The sequence below is a fragment of the Callithrix jacchus genome, chromosome 14, assembly GCF_049354715.1.
Source record: "Callithrix jacchus isolate 240 chromosome 14, calJac240_pri, whole genome shotgun sequence".
In the NCBI taxonomy this organism is placed as follows: Eukaryota; Metazoa; Chordata; class Mammalia; order Primates; family Cebidae; genus Callithrix; species Callithrix jacchus.
Window position 1 is genome coordinate 11,580,983 of NC_133515.1, and position 20,870 is coordinate 11,601,852.

The 20,870-nt window shown below is 42.6% G+C and overlaps 1 non-coding gene across 1 annotated transcript; it reads right to left on the reverse strand.

Moving 5' to 3' along the window:
- Nucleotides 1–19,747: 19,747 nt before the first annotated feature.
- On the reverse strand, nucleotides 19,748–19,888 carry LOC118147669 (U4 spliceosomal RNA). Its single transcript, XR_004734098.1, has one exon. It is a non-coding gene; the product is annotated as a U4 spliceosomal RNA (small nuclear RNA).
- Nucleotides 19,889–20,870: the final 982 nt, after the last annotated feature.

The following is a 20,870-nucleotide window of genomic DNA, read 5'->3' on the forward strand; positions in this document are numbered from 1 at the left end:
TATCAGGCTTAAGACTGAGACCTGGGCAAGATGCCTGGCTCAGCCCCTTGGTAGGGTTATATGGCCATGGGTAGATTGGTTGAACTACTTCAAGGCCAACACAAATCTCCACCTCATAGGACTAGTGGGAACAGTAAATGCAACAACATATATAAGGGTCCTGATAACGAGTTATCCCTCCAACTTTTTTTTTTTGAGACAGAGTCTTGCTCTGTCTCCAGGAACCAGGCTGGAGTGCAGTGGCACAGTCTCTGCTCACTGCAATCTCTGCCTCCTGGGTTCAAGCAATTCTCCTGCCTCAGCCTCCTGCATAGCTGGGACTACAGGCATGCACCACCATGCCCAGCTAATTTTTGTATTTTTTAGTAGAGATGTTGGCCAGGATGGTCTCGATCTCTTGACCTCTTGAACCACCCGCCTTGGCCTCCCAAAGTGCTGGGATTACAGGCATGAGCCACCTCGTCTGACCATCCCTCCAACTTTTAACATCTTTCCATCCTTTACAATATCTCTCCCAGGGCCTTTCAGGTTGTCCAATAAATATTTCTTGGTTGATTGACAGACAGATGGTGGTTTAACCTCCATTCTTCACTGAATCTCATCTGCCTATCTCAGAGAGCTGGTCCTTAGGAATGTATTATGGAAAAGTGCTTGTGGCTATACCCTGATACTCACAAAAAATTAGAGATAAACACCATCGATTATTTTTTAACAATCTACAAAGTAGTCTTTTTGCTGTTTCACAAGCCTCCTGTTCCCAGAGAAAAATAACATGCCTTTTGATTTGTCCTAATCTGTCTCATTATAATTGGTAAGGGGCCTGTCTCTCTAGTTAGTATGAGAGCCATTTCCTTCATTACAAGGGTTATTAATAAAATATAATTGAATAGAGTTTTAATTGGGTTTGCAAAAAAGTCCATTCCAAGCTCTTCTAATGGAGTAGGATTTGTGTGAGCAATTAGTAGTCTCTTCCATAAAAGAGATTTAAGAAAATGTGGCCAAGCACGGTGGCCTGGATTATACCTCTAACCCCAGAACTTTAGGAGACTGAGGCGGGTGGATCACCTGAGATCAGGAGTTTGAGAACAGCCTAACCAACATGGTGAAAACGTGTCTCTACTAAAAATACAAAAATTAGCTGAGTGTTGTGGTGGGGGCACCTGTAATCCCAGCTACTTGGGAGGCTGAGGCAGGAGAATCACTTGAGCCTGGGAGGTGGAGGTTACAGTGAGCCGAGATGGCCCTATTGCACTCCAGTCTGGGCGACGAGTGAGGAAAGGAAAGGAGGGGGAGGGGAGGGGAGGATAGGGGAGGGGAGGGGAGGGAAGGGAAAAGAAAATTAAAGAAAACTAAATGGGATCCATCCAATATTAAAATGAGTACTTAGGAAAACTCAACTTGGCCAGACATGGTAGCTCACGCCTTATGTAATCCCAGCACTTTGGGAGGCCAAGGCAGGTGGATCACCTGAGGTCAGGAGTTCGAGACCAGCCTGACCAAAATGGCGAAACCTCGTCTCTACTAAAAATACAAAAATTAGCTGGGCGTGGTGGCATGCACCTGTAATCCCAGCTACTTGGGAGGCTGAGGCAGGAGAATCGCTTGAACCCCAGAGACAGAGGTTGCAGTGAGCCAAGATCATGCCATTGCACTCCAGCCTGGGCAACAAAAGCGAAATTCCATCTCAAAAAAAAAGAAGAAAACTCAACTTATCAACTCTTTGGGAATGCAGCTAAGAGAATACTTATGGGAAAATTAGAGCCTTAAATACATATATTACCAAACAAAAACGTCAGTAACTCAATGAGCTAAGTATTTAACTTGTGATGCTTAGAAAAAATAACAATAAATTTGATATTTTTCTTAAGGAATATTACACTTCAGTGGGATCTCTCTCACACACACACATATTTTCATACAAGGTGCAGCAAATTTATATGCTTTTCTGAGTTTTGTAGCTGTTTTTCTTACTCAGAGCTAGGCAAATATCAGTTTCTCAATAAATGCTCGATAAATGAATGGATAAGTGAATGCTCAAGACAGTTCCCATTTATTAGAAGCCACATTAAAAAAATGTAAAAACACGTGATCCAGTCTAGTGCCTTAAAAAAAAAGTAAAAGCACAAAACAGATAAAATTAATTTTTATGTATTTCAATTCAGTATTTCAAAAACACTATCACTTTAAAATATAATCAATATAAAAAATCATCAAGATATTTTGCTTTTTTTTCACATTGGTAAGCCTTCAAAAGCCAGTGTGTATTTTATACATAAAGAATATCTAAATTCAGATGCTAAATTTTCATCAGAAATGCCATAACAAGGTTTATATTTCATAAAATTTACATTGAAAAACATTTCCAGATAATGAGATACCCAAGTTGTATGAAACTTACTTAAAAGTTTTCCGTAACTGAATGGAGAGTCAATTTTCAAACTTAAATACTGAAATCAAATAAAATTAAACATTCAATCCACATTGTAAGTGCTCAAGAGCCACAGAGAGATAGAGGCCTCTGTATTGGGCAATGTCGTCCTAGTCCATGCAATATTTATGCAGTGAGTGATTGTCCCTTCCAAAGTGTTCCACCTTGCCTCAGCTATCTGCTGGCCCATGTTGACATGGAACTTTCCATTCCGACCTCAATCAAAAGCAACTGGTTGGGGGCGGTGGCTCATGTTTGTAATCCCAGCACTTTGGGAGCTGAGGCGGGTGGATTACTTGAGTTTAGAAGTTCAAGACCAGCCTGGGGGACACGGTGAAACTCTGTCTCTATTGAAAAAAAAAACAAGAAAGAAAGAAGAAAAGAAAATAAATCTTCCTGCCTAAGTTACTCTGTAGAAGTAAGGAAGCCTCAGATTATCAAAGCATGTCCTCCCAATATTCCAAGTGAATTTCTATTTGACAGTAGCACTAAGCATGCTATTGTCTTTCTTTTTCGAGGATCGCTAAATTGCACTTCAAAAAATATTAATAACTGTGTGCAATTGAAGTCATGTGTTAATGTGCAAACAAGTTCATAGCATTTCATTTCAGAGGACACCAACAAAAAGGGGACGAGAGTTTCCTGGGTCAGTCTCCTCCCCGAATCCCAAATGGGGTGCTTTGGAGAATGGAGCAGAAGGAGAGTTCATGGCAACATTGCTCCTTGAGCTTGAGCTCACCACCTACTGCCCTCTTGGAGCTTCGTGACAGACCCCACAGCAACACACAGGTCCTCCTGTTTCCTCCTTCCCCAGCATGGCTTAGTCAGAAAGGAGGAGGACTTATTTCAGCTAAAGAAATTGAACCCCCTAATCAGGTCATTCTTTATTCTGTGGCATAAATGCAAGACTTGCAAAACCCCTGGGAGGTCCTGTTCCAAATGGCTTTGCCCTCTCATGGCTGGTCCTTCCAGCTTGTAGAAGGATATTCAGAGACGCAGTTCAAGGGCCCCACTTTAGGCATGGACACTGACATGCAGTGAAACCCAGGGCGAGTCGTTAGGGCTGAGTTTCTAAAGCAGGAATAATAAAGCCTTTCCTACTTACTCCATGACTACTGTGAAGACCCAAGGATAATATGCATTCTATGTAAAAATACCTGGAAAACCACAGAGCATTTTTTTTTTTAAGATGGGGTTTCACCATGATGGCCAGGCTGGTCTTGGACTCCTGACCTCAGGTGATCCACCCACCTCGGCCTCCCAAAGTGCTAGGATTACAGGTGTGAGCCACTGCGCCCGGCCACAGAGCATTTTACACACCAAAAGCATAATTGTAAAAATCACCTTGACCACAAATCTTTCAACATATGCCAGGAAACACTTAAAACAGGGGTCCTTAGCCCCCAGGCCGTGGACCCACATTGGTCTGTAGCCTGTTAGGAACTGGGCCACACAGCAGGAGGTGAGCAGTGGCTGAGTGAGCGAAGCTCTGTATTTACAGACACTCCCCATCACTTGCATTACCGCCTCTTGACAGAGCAGCAGCAGCATTAGATTCTTATAGGAGCATGAACCCTATTGTGAACTGCATAGGCAAGGGACCTAGGTTGTGTTCCCCTCATAAGGATCTGATGCCTGATGACCTGTCACTGTCTCCCATCACCTCCAAATAGGACAGTCTAGTTGCAGGAAAACAAGCTCAGGACTCCTACTGATGCTCTATTATGGTGAGCTGTATCATTATTTCATTATATATTACAGTGTAACAATAATAGAAACGAAGTGTACAGTAAATGTAATATTCTTGAATCATTCCCTCCTCACCAGTTTGTGGAAAAATTGTCTTGCATGAAACAGTCACTGGTGCCAAAAAGCCTGGGGACAACTGACTTAAAAGATACGTGAGCTCAGTAGGCCTTCTCAGTTCATGTTGGGGGTATAAATCAGAAAATACAACTTTTTGGAGGAGAATTTGGCATTATCTATCAATGTTCAATGTTCATGCCCCTAGACCCATAAATGCCACACCTAGGAGTAACCTGAGGGCCTGCTGCGGTGGCTCATGCCTGTAATTCCAGCACTTTGGGAGGCCGAGGCAGGTGGATCACTTGAAGTCACAACTTTGAAAGCAGCCTGGCCAACATGGTGAAACCCCATCTCTACTAAAAATACACATCCCAAAAAATTAGCCAGGTGTGGTGGCATGCGCCTGTAATCCTAGCTACTCAGGAGGCTAAGGCAGGAGAATCACTTGAACCTGGGGGCAGAGGTTGCAGGCAGAGGTTGTAGTGAGCTGAGATCGCACCACTGCACTCCAGCCTGGGTGACAGAGAAAGACTCTGTCAAAAAAAAAAAAAAAAGTAATCTGAGAAATACATATTAAAGATGTATGTACAAGGATTTTACTTCAGTGTGATTTGTCGCAAGAATTGAAGCCTGCCTGAAATTCAAACAGTAAGAGGTAATAAACAGAACTGGGCAGCTACTAGAGAATGAAGGAGACTTATATGTATCTATGTGCAAATGAAGCCAAATATTTCACTAGCTTTTCTTTTTTAATTTTTTTGTAGATGCAAGATCTCACTATTTTGGTCAGGCTTGTCTCAAACTCCTAGACTCAAGTGATCCTCATGCCCCAGCCTCCCAAAGTGCTGGAATTATAGGTGTGAGTCACTGGGTGCAGCCATTTCACTAGTTTTTTGTTTTTGTTTTTGTTTTATAAAGATGGGGTTTTACCATGTTGGTCAGGCTGGTCTTGAACTCCTGACCTCAGGTGATCTGCCCGCTGTGGCCTCCAAAGTGCTTGGATTACAGGCGTGAGCCACCACGCCTGGCCTTCACTAGTTTTCAAAAGCAGATTACAGACTGAATGGGTAAAACAGTATAAGGATGTTACTCTCATTGCATTAAAAACATGGAAAGATATCAGCAAATAACCTCTAGAAACATGGACCACGGTGGATCTTACACTTTCCACTTTCTGTTTCCAGATTGTTTAAATGTTTACATTGAGCAAAGGTCACTTTTTAATTAGCAAGAGCAGTAAAAATATTTCCATCTTTAAAAACAGTGAAAGAGAAATAATTTTGCCAAAAATGCACTAGGTAATGGGAAATTGAAATTTTTAAATATGGTTCATTTCTTTGAGGAACTCACAAAACAGCCAGACATATTTAAAAAAAAGAAGCTTTTCTCTTCCTTCCAAATAATTATCTCAGTTTTCCAAATCACTTTGTAAATTTTATTTTTAAATGACTATATGAGAACTTCCACTATTTTAAAAGCTCTCTGTAGCTTTGAAGTCTCCAGATACACTTTACTTCACGTTTTCCTTTGTTCATTCAAGAAATATTTATAATTTACCCCACAGCCAAGGTACTGTACTGTGTGCCAGGGTGGAACAAGAGGATTTCTCTTTTTTAATTTTTAGACAGACTCACTCTGTTGCCAGGCTGCAGTGCAGTAGTGTGATCTCGGCTCACTGCAACCTCTGCCTTCCAGGTTCAAGTGATTCTTCTTTCTCACCTCCAAAGTACAGGCACACACCACCACACTCAGCTAATTTTTGTGTTTTTAGTAGAGACGGGGTTTCGCCATGTTGGCCAGCATGATCTCGATTTCTTGACTTCATGACTCTCCCGCCTTGGCCTCCCAAAGTGCTGAGATTACAGGCGTGAGCCACTGCACCCAGGCCCAAGAGGATTTCTTATCTAATTATGGGAAGTTTGCAATCTGATGGAATACACAAGAGGTTCATATAAATAATAATAACACAAGGGAGACAGGATGATAAGTGCAGGAGGAGAGGGACCAGATGGTGTGTCCTCTGTTTTCAAGACTGTGCCCTGGGCATTGCAACAAGCAGGGCAGTCAGCGCTCTGTGGAAGGTGGAAGGGCACTTGACCTGCATTGTGAAGGTGTAGTGGGATTTGGGAAAATTGATATTACTTGCCAAATTTAGCAATTAACTGAGAAATGTGTAGTAGCCTGAATAAGTGCTGAAGCTTACTACTCTTGGTTTTTATTGTTATTGTTTTATTTGAGACAGGGCCTCACGCTGCCATCCAGGCTGGAGTGCAGTGGAGTGCAATCTCTGCTCACTGCAACCTCTGCATCCTGGACTCAAAGACATCTCACCTTAGCATCCCCAGTAGATGGGACCACGGGTGTGCCAGGAAGACCAGCTCATTTTTAAAAATTTTTTGTAGAGACAAGGTCTTGCCATCTTGCCCAGGCTGGTCTCGAACTCCTGGCCTCAAGTGATTCACCCACCTTGGCCTCCCAAAGTTCTGAGATTACAGACTTGAGCCACTGTGCTCAGCTGCCACTCTTGTTTGTAACTTCAGTGACCAAACCAGCCCTCTGCCAAACCGCCATTCCTTTTCGTTAACCAAAAGGTTAGCCCTTATGTGCACTTGGTGGTCTTGGTGGCAGGGCCCAGGGCTGGGCCTTTGGAGCTCATGGTTGAGGGTTTGTGGTGCTGCTCCAGGTTTACCAGCCCTCCCCTGAGAAAAGCAGCTCTTGAATAGATTATTCTGGTCATCGGAAACCTTTCAGCACACCTGATATCCAAACTGAGTTTAAAGTCACATGTATGTGCAAACCACACCCAACCTCCTGCACATCAGGAGGCAGCTCATGTTCACAAGGCCCTGACATCCAGCCAGTGTGACCTTCATGTGCCCAGCCACAGCACGCCTGGCTCGGTGGAACCGGGCCCTTGAGCAAAAACTCCTCTGTGAAACAGCAGTTCTAACCATTTCCTCCCCAATCCTGATTTCAACATTCTAGAATGTCCCTCCATAAAGGTGTTTATTTTCCCTTTTTCTCTTTGCTCTCATGACAGTTTAAGGGACACTTGTGTGAAGGTCACCCCTTCCTCTTAGTCTTGCTGTGTCCTGGTAAACAAGAGGATCCAGTCACAAGGCTGGCAGCTTGGACTGGGGAAAACATCATTCTAAGCAATTTTTTTGGGAACCACTATGACTGTGAGCAGCAGATGCTCATAGACACAGTTAGCCAGGATTTATTAAGCAGTTAATACGGACCAGGCATAGGGGATGCAAAAATGAATGGCCTGGTCCTTCACCTTTAGGATTCTGCCATCTGATAGAGGAGACACTGTTGCAAATCATATTAATAGCTACCATTATTTGGGACACCTCTGGGTCAGGCACTATTCCAGTATGATCTCAGTCATACCTTCTGCAACCCTGCAAGGTAGGTTTGGTGAGTCTGTTTCCACACGGGCAGGAGCAGAGGCCAAGGGAAGCCAGCCTGGAGGAGCACAGAGCAGGTGCTCATAGCCCAGGATGACCCAGGTAGAGGCTGGGCTGGGGTCTGTCCCACAGATAAGCTAGAAGTGCATGCAAGGCCCGCAGAGAATAGCAAGGAGTGTGCAGAAGCTGGGAGTGCCAGTAAGGAAGAAAGGCTGTAAGAGGCAGAAGACAAGTGGGCAAGCAGCCTCGAGGCTGAGAAGCTTGCAGGATCTGTGGCTTCATGAAGATGGTAGCACCTAAGTCCAAGAAACATGGCAGGGCTTTGCTTCCAGAGCAAAATGGCTTGAGCTCCGACTTCTTTTGTCCAGCCCCACTTCCCTCGATAGCCAGTGGCACCCTGGTCAGCCATCTTCAAGCTCAAAGAGGATAAATGCAAGGGCAACGCAGAAGGAGCACTGCTAGTGAACTTTCCTAGAAGGGGATGCTCCCCTGGGAGAGTTGGCAGAATCACTTCCCATCGAGCACAGCTACTGTGTGTCTGCCACGGACCAAATGCTCCAGTAGGAAGGAGCGGACCCGTGGGCAGGTCCAATTTGCCTCAATCCACGAGGTTTATTTACCTTTCCTTCCATTTTCTGAAAGGTTCTGTAGGTAGTGGCCAAACTTGATCTGACGTTGGGCAAAACGCATTTCTCGTTTGATGCCTGTTTACTCATTTGTAGAAAGTGTGAGGTTGGACTTGTTGATTTCCAAGGCCTCTCCCTGCTCTAAACATCCACAAGCCTAAGCCAGCATGTGGAGAAGCAAGATGAATTCCCACAGTCCTTTACCTGTATTTGAGGAGTTATTTTTACTGCAATAATCAACTTTTTTTTTTTTAAGACAGAGTTTTGCTCTTGTCATCCAGGCTGGAGTGCAGGGGTGCAATCTCAGCTCACTATAACACCAGCCTCCCGGGTTCAAGTGATTATCCTGCCTCAGGCTCCCGAGTAGCTGAGATTACAGGCATGCACCACCACACCCAGCCAATTTTTTTATTTTTAGTAGAGATGATGGTTTTACCACATTGGTCAGGCTGGTCTTGAACTCCTGACCTCAGGTGATTCGCTTGCCTCCACCTCCCAAAGTGCTGGGATTACAGGTGTGAGCTGCCACATCTGGCCTGCAATAATCAACTTTTATAGACAGAAAAAAAGGTATTCTATGGATTTTTGGGTTCCTCAGTGGGGATGTGAAAATTAAAAAAAGTTATTCTATAACATAAACATGTTGACAGAACATGGAAATGTGAGTCTTGATGATTTTTCAAGTATTTGGTGTCAGAGGATCCATGTTTTAATCTAGGTGCCATCACCTATTGACTACTGAGCTTTAGATGCACTGTGCTCAAACCGCAGTTCCTCCATCTGTCAATGGTAGGAAAGCATCTTACCACACACGGTTGTTGGAAGGGCACCTAAGGTGATAGATACAAAAGAGGTTTTTGGAAAGTGTGTTAGAAATACCATTTGCAGTATTAAAATCTGGCTGGGCCAAAATTTGGTAGGCAAGTAAAAGGCAAAAGGAAAGGAATTACGGGTGAACACGGAGCTATTATAGATCAGGATCCATCAGTAAAAGCGAGGGAAAGCACTTGCTGACAAAATAAGAATGAGAAAAAAGGTGATCTGATTCACTTAAGAAGGGAGGAAGCTATGGTGAGCAGTACTGAGGACTTTAGCAGTCCAGGTAGAAATCCCTCAAGCAGGTTTTTCCTTAGGTAAATGTATCATTGCCTACTGGAAACCAAGCACCAGGGTCAGAGAGTACTAGAGTTTATGTTGCTTCTCAGATTGCTCACTTTGGGATCATCTGGCTGCACCAACTATGGCATTTAAGGACGAGGAAACAGGCAAGGGAAGGTGAGATGACTTACCTGAGGTCACAGGAATAGAAGCATATTCAATGGGCCTTGGGAGGAGAATTCCATCAGACAGTGAGGGAGCATGGTCTGAGCCGGAGTAGGGGCTGTGAGGAGGCCACATCTCACCTGATTCTAAAGGAACTGTCCTCTAGCCCACTAGAAAAGGATTTTTTCCCTCAAACATTAGGATTATGAGGCAAATTCTTCTTATGTGAGAAGCAGGCTGGACCAAACAGGAAATATATGTTAAGGTGTGTCAAGCTGCGTTTAAGGATGAAAATGTCAGTTTCTACAGGCGTACCTCGGAGACATTGCAGGTTTGGTCCCAAAACACTGCAGTAAAGCAAGTCACACAAATATTTTGGCTTCCCATTGCATACAAAATTTATGTTTAAACTATACTGTGCTCTATTAAGTGTGCAATAGCATTATATCTAAAAAAATGTACATCCCCTAATTAAAAATACTTTGTTGCCGGCCGGGTGTTGTAGCTCATGCCTGTAATCTCAGTGCTTGTGGGAGGCTGAGGCAGGTGGAGCTCTTGAAGCCAGGAGTTTGCGATGAGGCTGGCCAACATGGCAAAACCTGGTCTCTACTAAATATACAAAAATTAGCCAGGCGTGGTGGTGCTGGTGCATGCTCATAATCCCAGCTGCTCAGGAGGCTGAGGCATGAGAATTGTTTGAACCCTGGAGATGGAGGTTGCAGTGAGAAGAGATTGTGCCACTGCACTCCAACCTGGACAATAGAGTGAGACTGTCACAATAAATAAATAAATACATGCATAAATAAATAAAAATATTTTATTGCTAAACAATGCTAATAATCATCTGAGCCTTCAGCGACCTGTCATCTTTTTACTACCTGGTAAAGGGTCTTTTCTAGTTCTTGATGGCTGCTGACTGATCAGCGTGGTGGTTGCTAAAACTTGGGGTGGCTGTAGCACTTTCCTAAATAAAACAATAAAGTTTGCCTCATTGATTGACTCTCTTTTTCATGAAGATTTCTTTCGGTAGTACGTGGTGATGTATTAAAACATTTTACCCACAGCAGAACTTCTTTCAGAATTGGAGTCAGTCCTCTCAAACTCTGTTGCTGTTTTATCAATTAAGTTTGTGGAATGTTCTAAATCCCTTGTTGTCATTTCAACAGTGTTCACAGCATCTTTACCAGTAGTAATTTCCACCTCAAGAAACCACTTTCTATGCATTTCAATAAGAAGCAACTTTTCATTTTTCAAATTTGATCATAAGATTGCAGCAATTTAGTCATTTCTTCAGGCTCCACTTCTAATTCTAATGCTCTTGGTATTTTTCCACCACATCTTCAGTGACTTTCTTCACTGAAATCTTGAACCTCTCAAAGTCATCCATGAGGGCTGGAAACAACTTCTTACAAACATCTGTTAATGTTGATATTTTGACCTGCTCCCATGAATCATGAATGTTCTTAAAGGCATCTACAGTGGTGAATGCTCTCCAGAAGGCTTTCAATTTACTTTGCCCAGATTTATTGGAGGAATTAATATCCGTGTCAGCTATAACTTTACCAAATGCACTTCTTAAATAATAAGACTTGAAAGCTGAAATCACTCCTTGATCCATGGGCTTCAGAATAAATGTTGTGTTAGCAGTCATGGAACCATTAATCTCCTTGTATATCTCCATCAGAGCTCTTGGGTGACCAGCTACATTGTCAATGTGCAGTAATATTTTGAAAGGAATTTTTTTTCTGATCAGTAGGTCTCAACATTGGGTTTCAAATATTCAGTAAACCACACTGTAAACACATGTGCTGTCAACCAGGCTTTGCTGTTCCATTTTCAGAGCATAAACTGAGTAGACTTAGCATAATTCTTAGGAGCCCTAGGATTTTCAAAACGGAAATGAGCATTGGCTTCAACGTAAACTCACCAGCTGCACTAGCTCCTAACAAGTTGGCCTGTCCTTTGAAGCTTTGAAGCCAAGCATTGACTTCTCTCTGGCTGTGAAAGTCCTACATGGCATCTTCTTCCAATAGAAGGCTATTGCATCTACATTAAAAATCTGTGTGGCTACCTTCATCAATGATCTTAGCTAGATCTTCTGGATAACTTGCTGCAGCTTCTCCATCAGAACTTGCTGCATTACCTTCCATTTTTATGTTATGAAGACAGCTTCTTTCCTTAAACCTTGAGAACCAACATATGTTAGCATCCAACTTTTCTTCTGCAGCTTCCTCACTTAGATTACAAAGAGTTGAATAATCAGGACCTTACTGTGGATTAGACTTTGGCTTAAGGGAATGTTGTGACTGGTTTGATCTCCTCTCCAGACCACTAAAATTTTCTCTATATCTGTAATAAGTCTGTTTCTTTTTCTTATCATTCATGTATTCATGGAGTAGCACTTTTAATTTCCTTCAAGAAGTTTTCCTTTGCATCCATAAATTGGCTAACTCTGGTGCAAGAGGTCTAGCTTTCATCCTGTCTTGGCTTTTGACATGCCTTCTTTACTAAGCTAACCATTTCTAGCTTTTGATTTTAAATTAGAGATGTGGGACTCTTCCTTTCATTTGAACACTTTGAGGCTGTCGTGAGGTTATTAACTGACTTAATTTCAATACCGTTGTGCCTCAAGGAAAAGGGAGGCCATAAGAGTGGGAGAGAGATGGGGAAACGACTCGTCAGTGGGGCAGTCAGAACACAAGCAACATTGAACCTTTGTTTGCCTTTTTATATGGGCATGGTTCATGTTGCACCAAAATATTTATAATAGTAACATCAAAGATGATTGAGCACAGGTCACCCTAACAAATATAGCAATAATGAAAACTTTAAAATATTGTGATAACTATTATGATCATTGTGTCAGAATTTGACACAGAGACACAAAGTGGCTACATGCTGAATGAAGCCAATAGACTTACAGACTTACTTGACACAGGGTTGCCACAAATGTTCAATCTGCAAAAAAGGCAATATAGGCTGGGTGTGGTAGCTCACACCTGTAATCCCAGCATTTTGGGAGACCAAGGTGAGCAGATTGCCTCAGGTCAGGAGTTCGAGACCAACCTTGTCAACATGGTGAAACTCCATCTCTACTAAAAATACAAAAATTAGCTGGGCTTGGTGGCGGTCACCTGGAGTCCCAGCTACTGGGAAGGCTGAGGCAGGAGAATTGCTTGAACCCAAGAGGTGGAGGTTGCAGTGAGCTGAGATGGCACCACTGCACTACAGCCTGGACAACAGAGCAATACTCCATCTAAAGAAAAAAAAAAAGACAATATATGAGAACCACAATAAGTGAGGTGTGCCTGTACATTACCTACCTCTCTACAACAGCAGTAGGGTCCTCATGTAACTGTGCTCTAGGTGGCTTCCCTGGGCATAGAATGTGCAAACCAGGCACTAACAATTGCTTTGAAGGTGTCATCCCCAGTAGAGTGGTGGAAAATATGATTATTGTTATATTATTATGGTTATTATATACTCAGGGCCTTTCATGTGTTCCCTTCTATGCTATTATCTCCACAAACTCCAACCTGCACAATGACCGAGTCACATAGGTATTTGCAGCAAATCTGCTGAGGCTCAGAAAAGTTTGGAAATTTGCCTGAGGTCACATAGCTGGTGAACAACTGAACCAAAGTTTAAACTCAGTTCTACCTGGTTCCAAAGCCTTGCCAATGTTCCTCCCACTTTTTCATATTGCTTTAAGCCACAGGGACAGCAGACAAGCAACTGCAATACTGAAACCCCAGAGAGTTCCTGTATCAAAATCATCAGACCCGTTGAAAGGTTAAGTGTCAAGCTGAGAATTGAAAGTCTTTATTTCTGCAACGTACTACTTAACTACTGTTCTATTTAGTTCAGGATGCCACTTACTAAGTTTGGTATAAAGAGCAATTGTGCCAAGGTAGCAAGCAGTCCCATTAATGTAGGATCTCTAATGAGAACCCATGTTCATGGGGCATAGAGCATGCCGCAGGAAAATACTTATGAAAATATGGTAGCATGAGCTGAGTTGGTTCAACAAGCATACCTGGAGCGCCAACACATACTAAATTCTGGGTACACTACCTGGGAATCAGTGGTTTCTCCAGGGGGACCTATAGGTGACATGTAAAAAAAAATGTCATTATATTTGACTAGTGTTTATTAAGTGTCTCAGGATTCTTTTTAAAGATAATCTTTATTAGCTGACAATAATTTCATCCAGCTGAACCACTTAGAGAAATGACTTAAAGAAAACTTTTTTTCTTTTTTCTTTCTTTTTTTTTTTTTTTTAAGACAGAGTCTCGCTCTGTCGACCAGGCTGGAATGCAATGGTGCAATCTTGGCTCACTGCAACCTCTGCCTCCTGGGTTCAAGCGATTCTCCTGCCTCAGTCTCCCGAGTAGCTGGGATTACTGGCACCCGCTACCACACCTAGCTAATTTTTGTATTTTTAGTAGAGATGGGTTTCACCACGTTCGTCAAGCTGGTCTTGAACTCCTGACCTCAAGTGATCTGCCTGCCTCGACCTCCCAAAGTGCTGGGATTACAGGCGTGAGCCACTGCACTGGGCCAAGAAGCCCTATTTTTATAATATCATTTAAAGGTCTAAAAGTAAAATAAGGAATTCATCAAACTTAGGCTGGGCACGGTGGCTTACACCTGTAATGCCTGCACTTTGGGAGGCTAAAGCGGGTGGATCACTTGAGGTCAGGAGTTCAAGACCAGCCTGGCCAAGATGGTAAAGTCCCATTTCTATTAGAAATACAAAAAAAAAATTAGCCAGGCATGGTGGCAGGCACCTGTAATCCCAGCTACTTGGGAGGTTGAAGCAGAGAATTGCTTGAACCCAGGAGGCGGAGGTTGTAGTGAGCCTGGAATTGCACCACTGCACTCCAGCCTGGGCGATAGAGCAAGACCCGGTCTCAAAAAAAAAAAATTAATAGACTTTGAGTGACAAATGTGGAAATATGAATCAGTGTCTTAGGCAAAATGAAGGCCTAGCGTAGTGGCCCAAGACAGAGTAATGAGAACAGAGTCTCTACATTGCTGCTATGGGGATGGCCAGAAGTACGGGCTGCAGACGGCAGTTACCTGTGCATCTTCCTTGCGTCCTGGTATTTGTGAAGGAATACCAGGACGCATGGAAGAGTGGGTAGCCCTCAGAGAGGTGGCAGGCAAGCCAAGCTGGAAAGAGACGGGTGAAGAAGGTCTATAGGGTAGTACTGAGTCTTAGGGGTCACTAACCCTATTTCAGGGGCCTTTAAAGGATATCTATTAGTACCAGCCTGAGCAACATAGTGAGACCCCATCTCTACAAAAAGAAATTAGCCCAGGTATGAGATGCATGCCTATGGTTCCTGCTACTCGGGAGGCTAAAGTGGGAGGATGGCTTGAGCCCAAAAGGTAGAAGTTGCAGCGAGCCATGATTGTGCTACTGAACTCCAGCCTGAGTGATAGAGCGAGACCCTGTCCCAAAAAAAAAAAGACTGGGTGCAGTGGCTCCTGCCTATAATCTCAACACTTTGGGAAGCTGAGACAGGCAGATCACCTGAGGTCAAGAGTTCGAGACCAGCCTGGCCAACATGGCAAAACCCAGTCTCTACTAAAAATACAAAAATTAGCTGGGTGTGGTGATATGTGCCTGTAATCCTACCTACTTGGGGGGCTGAGGCAGGACAATCACTTGTACCTGTGAGGTGGAGGTTGCAGTGAGCTGAGATTGCACCACTGCACTCTAGCCTGGGCAATAGAGGAAGACTCTTGTCTTAAAACACCAACCAAGATATCCATTAGCGGACCCAGGCTGCAGGATCACTTAAGGCCAGGAGTTTGAGACCAGCCTGAAACATAGCAAGACCCTGTCTCAAAAAAAATTATTCATTAGTAGGTCAGGTGTGGTGATTCACACCTAAAGTCACAGCTATTTGGGATGCTGAGGTGGCAGGATTGCACACAGGTGAAGAGCATTGCCCTAGTTAGAGAAGCAGTGTATAGAGAAGCACCCTGAGTGGTGCTGAAGAATGAGTAGAAATTAGATGGGCACAGGGGTGGGGTCACGTTTGTTCTAGCAGAAAGACTTTGCGCACAGTGAGCCTCCCCACTCCAAAAATAGCAGGGACTAATATCTCAGTACTTCTGAAGCTTGTGGGAGACACAGGAAGAGCATTTTTGAGGTTATTTGGAAAGACTTGCTCATTTAATTTTCTTCCTTTTACTTAAAATTTGTATAGAGTGGAATGCATAGATCTTAAGCATAAATTCAATGATTTTGATAAATCCATACACCTGGGTAATCACTACCCCAATGAAAATATAGAACATTTCTATTCACCAGAAAGCCCTCTTGTGCCCTTTATTAATCTTTACTCCTCATCCCTACAGGCAGCCATTGTTCTGATTTCTGTATCTATGGATTAGAACTTCATAGGAAAAGAATCATATACTATGCACTGTTTGGTGTCTGACATCTTTGGTGCAGCATAATATTTTTGAGATTAGTTCCAGTTATTACATGTATCTGTCGTTCATTTCTTTTCATATCTAAGTAGCATTCCATTGTATGGACGTACCACAATTCGTTGTTCTTTTAGTCTTCTGTTGATGGTCATTTGGGTTGTATCCAGTTTCAAGCTATTATTAATGAAGCTGCTATCTATGAACATGTTGTTTACCCCTGATATTGTTTTAAAAATCCATTTTCTATTCTCTTGCTTTTTTTCCCCCCTTGTTTATTTTCTTAAAATCCTGATGATTCTACCACAGACATCAAGGGACCTGGAGCTGAGGTCCATTCCCTGGTAGGGTAATCATATACAGATGAGAGCCTTTGAGTTCAAGCCTACCATACCAAACAAGAAAATATCAATAATTTATATGACTTGATTTGATTGTACTTATCAAGAGTTTTGATGAACTTGGTAGTTAAAACGTGAAGGTAGTACCCTGGTTGTAACTACCGGAACATTCTTTCTAAGCAATGTTGCAGAAAAAATTTCCCCTGTAACTTACAAGGATGTCTCACACACCCTATGAACCCATGGTGTTAAAAATAAAAAAGGTAGGCAGGGCGTGGTGGCTCTCACCTGTAATCCCAGCACTTTGGGAGGCCAAAAGTGGCGAAACCCCATCGCTGCTAAAAATGTAAAAATTAGCCAGGCATAGTAGTAATCCCCGCTACTCGGGAGGCTGAGCCAGGAGAATTGCTTGAACCCGGGAGGTGGAGGTTGCAGTGAGCAGAAATCACATCACTGCACTCCAGCCTGAGTGACAGAGTGAGACTTTGTCTCAAAAAATAAATAAACAAAAAAATAAAAGAGGTAAAAGATGAAAGTTACATTTCTTTCTTCTTCCTCCATTTGCAACAAACTAAGAGTCAAAGAGGTCTTAACCTCTTAAATTTGGCCTGGAATCAGTCCTCTTTCCATATGCCACTTCAGTCTTTCCCTCCATCCCCTCAGCGTAAACCTAGTCCGTGCTGTACAGATTGCAAATGCTCCCTAAGTGCTGAAGACTGACCCCCTCTGTGATGTGGCTGCCATCCATCCTTCAGTCACTCACATCCAAGGTGACTTTTCTTGTCATCCAACATCCATGTTTAAAGACTTTTCTCATTACCAGGACTTCTGATCCACTTAGAAAGGCCTCTAGAGGGATATATATAGTTAAATATGGTAGATTGAATTATGTGTTTACCTCCATTCCTTCCAAAACCTTCACTCAAATAACAGATATAAGACTTAAAAGAATGAACAAAAGGACACAGAGCAAGATAGAAAATGACAGCAATGACATTTGGGAGACTAAAAATCATGAGTTTGTGCTAATGGATTTAGCACCCTTGAGAAAGCCAAAATTTAAACTGGCAGAGGAAGAAACTCAGAAGTAGGCTGATTTGTACAGCAGAAAGTCAGAAAGACTCAAGAACTAGAGGTACTAGGTGACTTTAAAAGTGGGGGTCCTAGTGAGACTAAAAACAAGTATATTGGTTAAAAGTCACTTTCAGAATCCATTATATCTGAATTTCCCCTCCATGTTTAAGCAACCAGGCAAGTGCCCCAGACCATATCAGAAGACCCTAGGTTCACTCTCTGGAGAGGCACAGTCAGAGGGATTCTGGACCCACAGGAACAATGGGAAATGGTGTTCCCATACTGAAGATGAGATTAAGAACAACACTTGAGAGAATGACATCTCTCATCCCTGCTTCAATCTGACTCCAAGAACACAGGCAGCCATGCTTATATCTCCCAGGAAGAGATGGTTGCAGAAATGACTTTCAGCCTCCAGCGCTTCAAGAAAGTGGGCCACTGTTGTTTAAGCCCCCCCAGTCGTGGTACCTTGTTATAGCAGCCCTGAAAGATGGACACAACCATTTTCCTTAAGAACAGGAATAGGTCTGGGCCCAGTGGCTCACGCCTGTAATCCCAACACTTTGGGAGACCGAGGCAGGCAGATCACTTGAGGTCAGGAGTTCGAGACCAGCCTGGCCGACGAGGTGAAACCCCATCTCTACTGAAAATACAAAAGGATTATCCGTGCATGCTTGTAATCCCAGGTACTCGAGAGGCTGACGCAGGAGAATCGCTTGAACCCAGGAGGTGGAGGTTATAGTGAGCTGAGATCGCACCACAGCATTCCAGACGAGGTGACACAGCAAGACTCTGTCTCAAAAAATGAAAAAAAAAAAGAGAGAGAGAAATAACCTGCCTGTGAGAAAACACCTATCATTTACATTTGAGGATTTCCCAGTGAAACAGCCCAGCCACAGAACCCTAAGTGAAGTACACCAACTGATTAAGCCTCACCTACCCTCACAGAATTTCCACTTAATTATAGATAGCCAAGGATCACCATACATTTGAGAAATGCTTCTAGCATGAACCACAAGGATTAAGTAGCAGGAAGTTGGTGAGGGGGAAAGAAATAGGCACAGAGCAGAAGAAAACAAATAAACAAATAGATTTAACATCCTTAAAGAGCTAAGGAAAAACATTGCACCCAAGAAATAAGAACAAGAGGTTGCAGACAAAATTTTTGACAAGAGCGCACTTACGAATTAAAAATGTGAGAGCAGGTATGTAGAAGTCAATAAAAGGATTAGAAAAGAACACTAAGAAATATCACAGACACAGAACAATGACAGAGAAAAAAGGCTGAAACATGATTTTCAAAATATTAGCAAATGGCCAGGTGTGGTGGCTCATGCCCGTAATCCCAGCATTTTGGGAGGCCAAAGTAGGCACACTGTTTGAGCTCAGGAATTCAAGACCATCCTGGGCAACATAGCGAAACCCCGTCTCTACTAAAAATACAAAAATTAAACTGGCATGGTGGTGCATGCCTGTCATTCTAGCTACTTGGGAGGCTGAGGCCAGAGGATCACTTCAGCTCAGTAGGCAGAAGTTGCAGTGAGGTGAGACTGTACCACTGCACTCCAGCCTAGTGACAGAGAGACCCTGGCTCAGAAAAATAAAAAATAAATGAACAGCAAATAAGTTAAGATGGTCCAATATCTGGAAAGGAGTTCAAGAATGAATAAGAGAGAAAAGTGAGGAAAAGAAATGAAGCAAACCATCATAAAAGACAATTTCCAGCATGGAAAGGGATCACCAAGCGCCCAGAGCTAAGGAGGAACGACAATCCACAGATCACAGAAATCTCAGAAGTTAAACACAGAAAACCTCCACAGTTTCCAACAATTTAAAGAAAGAAAGAAAGAAAAAAAGACACAGTCAAAGCCTTGGGGAAAGACTGGGAAGCAGAGTGGGTCAGAGTCCTTGTCAGTGACCACCAGAAGACAAGGATTTTACTTCAAATTCTAGGGGAAATGATTTCAAAACTAAAATTTTACATTCAAGCAACCACCATCAACATAGGGTGAGGGTAGAATAAAAAGTCAAAAAACTTTACTTTGCCTTCCTCTTCCCATTTTTCTTTTAAGGACAGATATGCTCCAGCAAATGAGGGAGTGCTCTAGAGGGAGGCAAGCCCAGGGTCCTGGCATGGGAAGGCATTGCCCATGCTGATGGGTAGGGCCGGCAGTAACAGTGATCTGCAGGCCTGGGGTGCTATTGAATTGAAACTGACTCAATAATCCCATAGACAGATTTTTGTTTTGTTTTATTTTGGGTAAACATAGAAATTGACTCCTCTGGTGCTAAAGCTTGAAATTTACATTTGTTTTTTTGTTTGTTTGTTTTTTAAATCTTTTTTATATTCAGTCCCTGTAGAGACTGCCAAAAATTGCCAATGCCAACTATATTTCAAGTCGTCATGGCGGGGTATTGCAAAAAGTTTTCAATTAGCAATAATCACGCCTCGGATAAATCTCACTGGCTACGATACTGCCACTGTGCAAAGCTTACATTTGTTTTATCTTAGTTCCTTTCCTGGGAAAAGACCCTCAGGCCTCTCAAAAAATAGTATCAAAGAACTGCAACTCACCAGATCATTGCATTAGGCAGTGAGAAGGCAGACCCCTCATTCATCATGATGCTTCCTTATCTCTCCCTAGTTCCTGTTTTCCTCCACATTGTTACATTTCTTCCCTGCTATGTAAACCCCTAAGTTTAGTCCATCAGGGAGGCAGATTTGAGACTGATCTCTGATCTCCTAGGCTGTAGCACCCTGTTAAAGCCTTCTTCCTTGGCAACAATCTCTCTCAATGTTTGGCGTTCTGTTCAGTGAGCAACAGGACCTAGGTGGAACCCCTGGTGTTTCCAAACAGAATCAGGCTGAAACGAGGACAGAGGGTTACAGGAGGGGTGTCCCCAAGGGAAAAAAATTGATAAATTACCTACTATGTTTGAATGTATGGAGAGGCAATTTACATTTTAGAAGATTAATAAGAATGAAGATAAATTAGCAATTGGCACATAAAAACCTAAAAAAAATTAAGATGGACGTTCTCTTAAGAGTGTTGAATGAGAAAGGAAATGTAGTTAGTTATGTAGCATATCACATGGCTAAGCTTTGAATAATATTTCCACAGTCATAGTAATATAAATACTGGTAACTGTTGACCAAAGTAGAATATATCTACAATGGGAGGGAAATTGCAACGTATGAGAACCAATTATTTTCTTCTGCAGAAGGAAGACAAAGGATAGTATTAAAGTAGAAAAATAAAGAAACAGCAGCATAAGCAAGTTATTGAAAAATATGGAGGCAAAAATTAAAATAAACAGCTAACCTAATTGGAACTGGAATCGCTTGTAGTGGGAATTGCAAGTAGAAAGCTGGTAGGTACAAACGCAGTTGCTGATTAAATAAATTTTTAAAAAAAAGCTGGTAGGGAAGCTGCTGCTTTTGTTACAAGCTTGTAAAATGATTTCACTTGTTAAT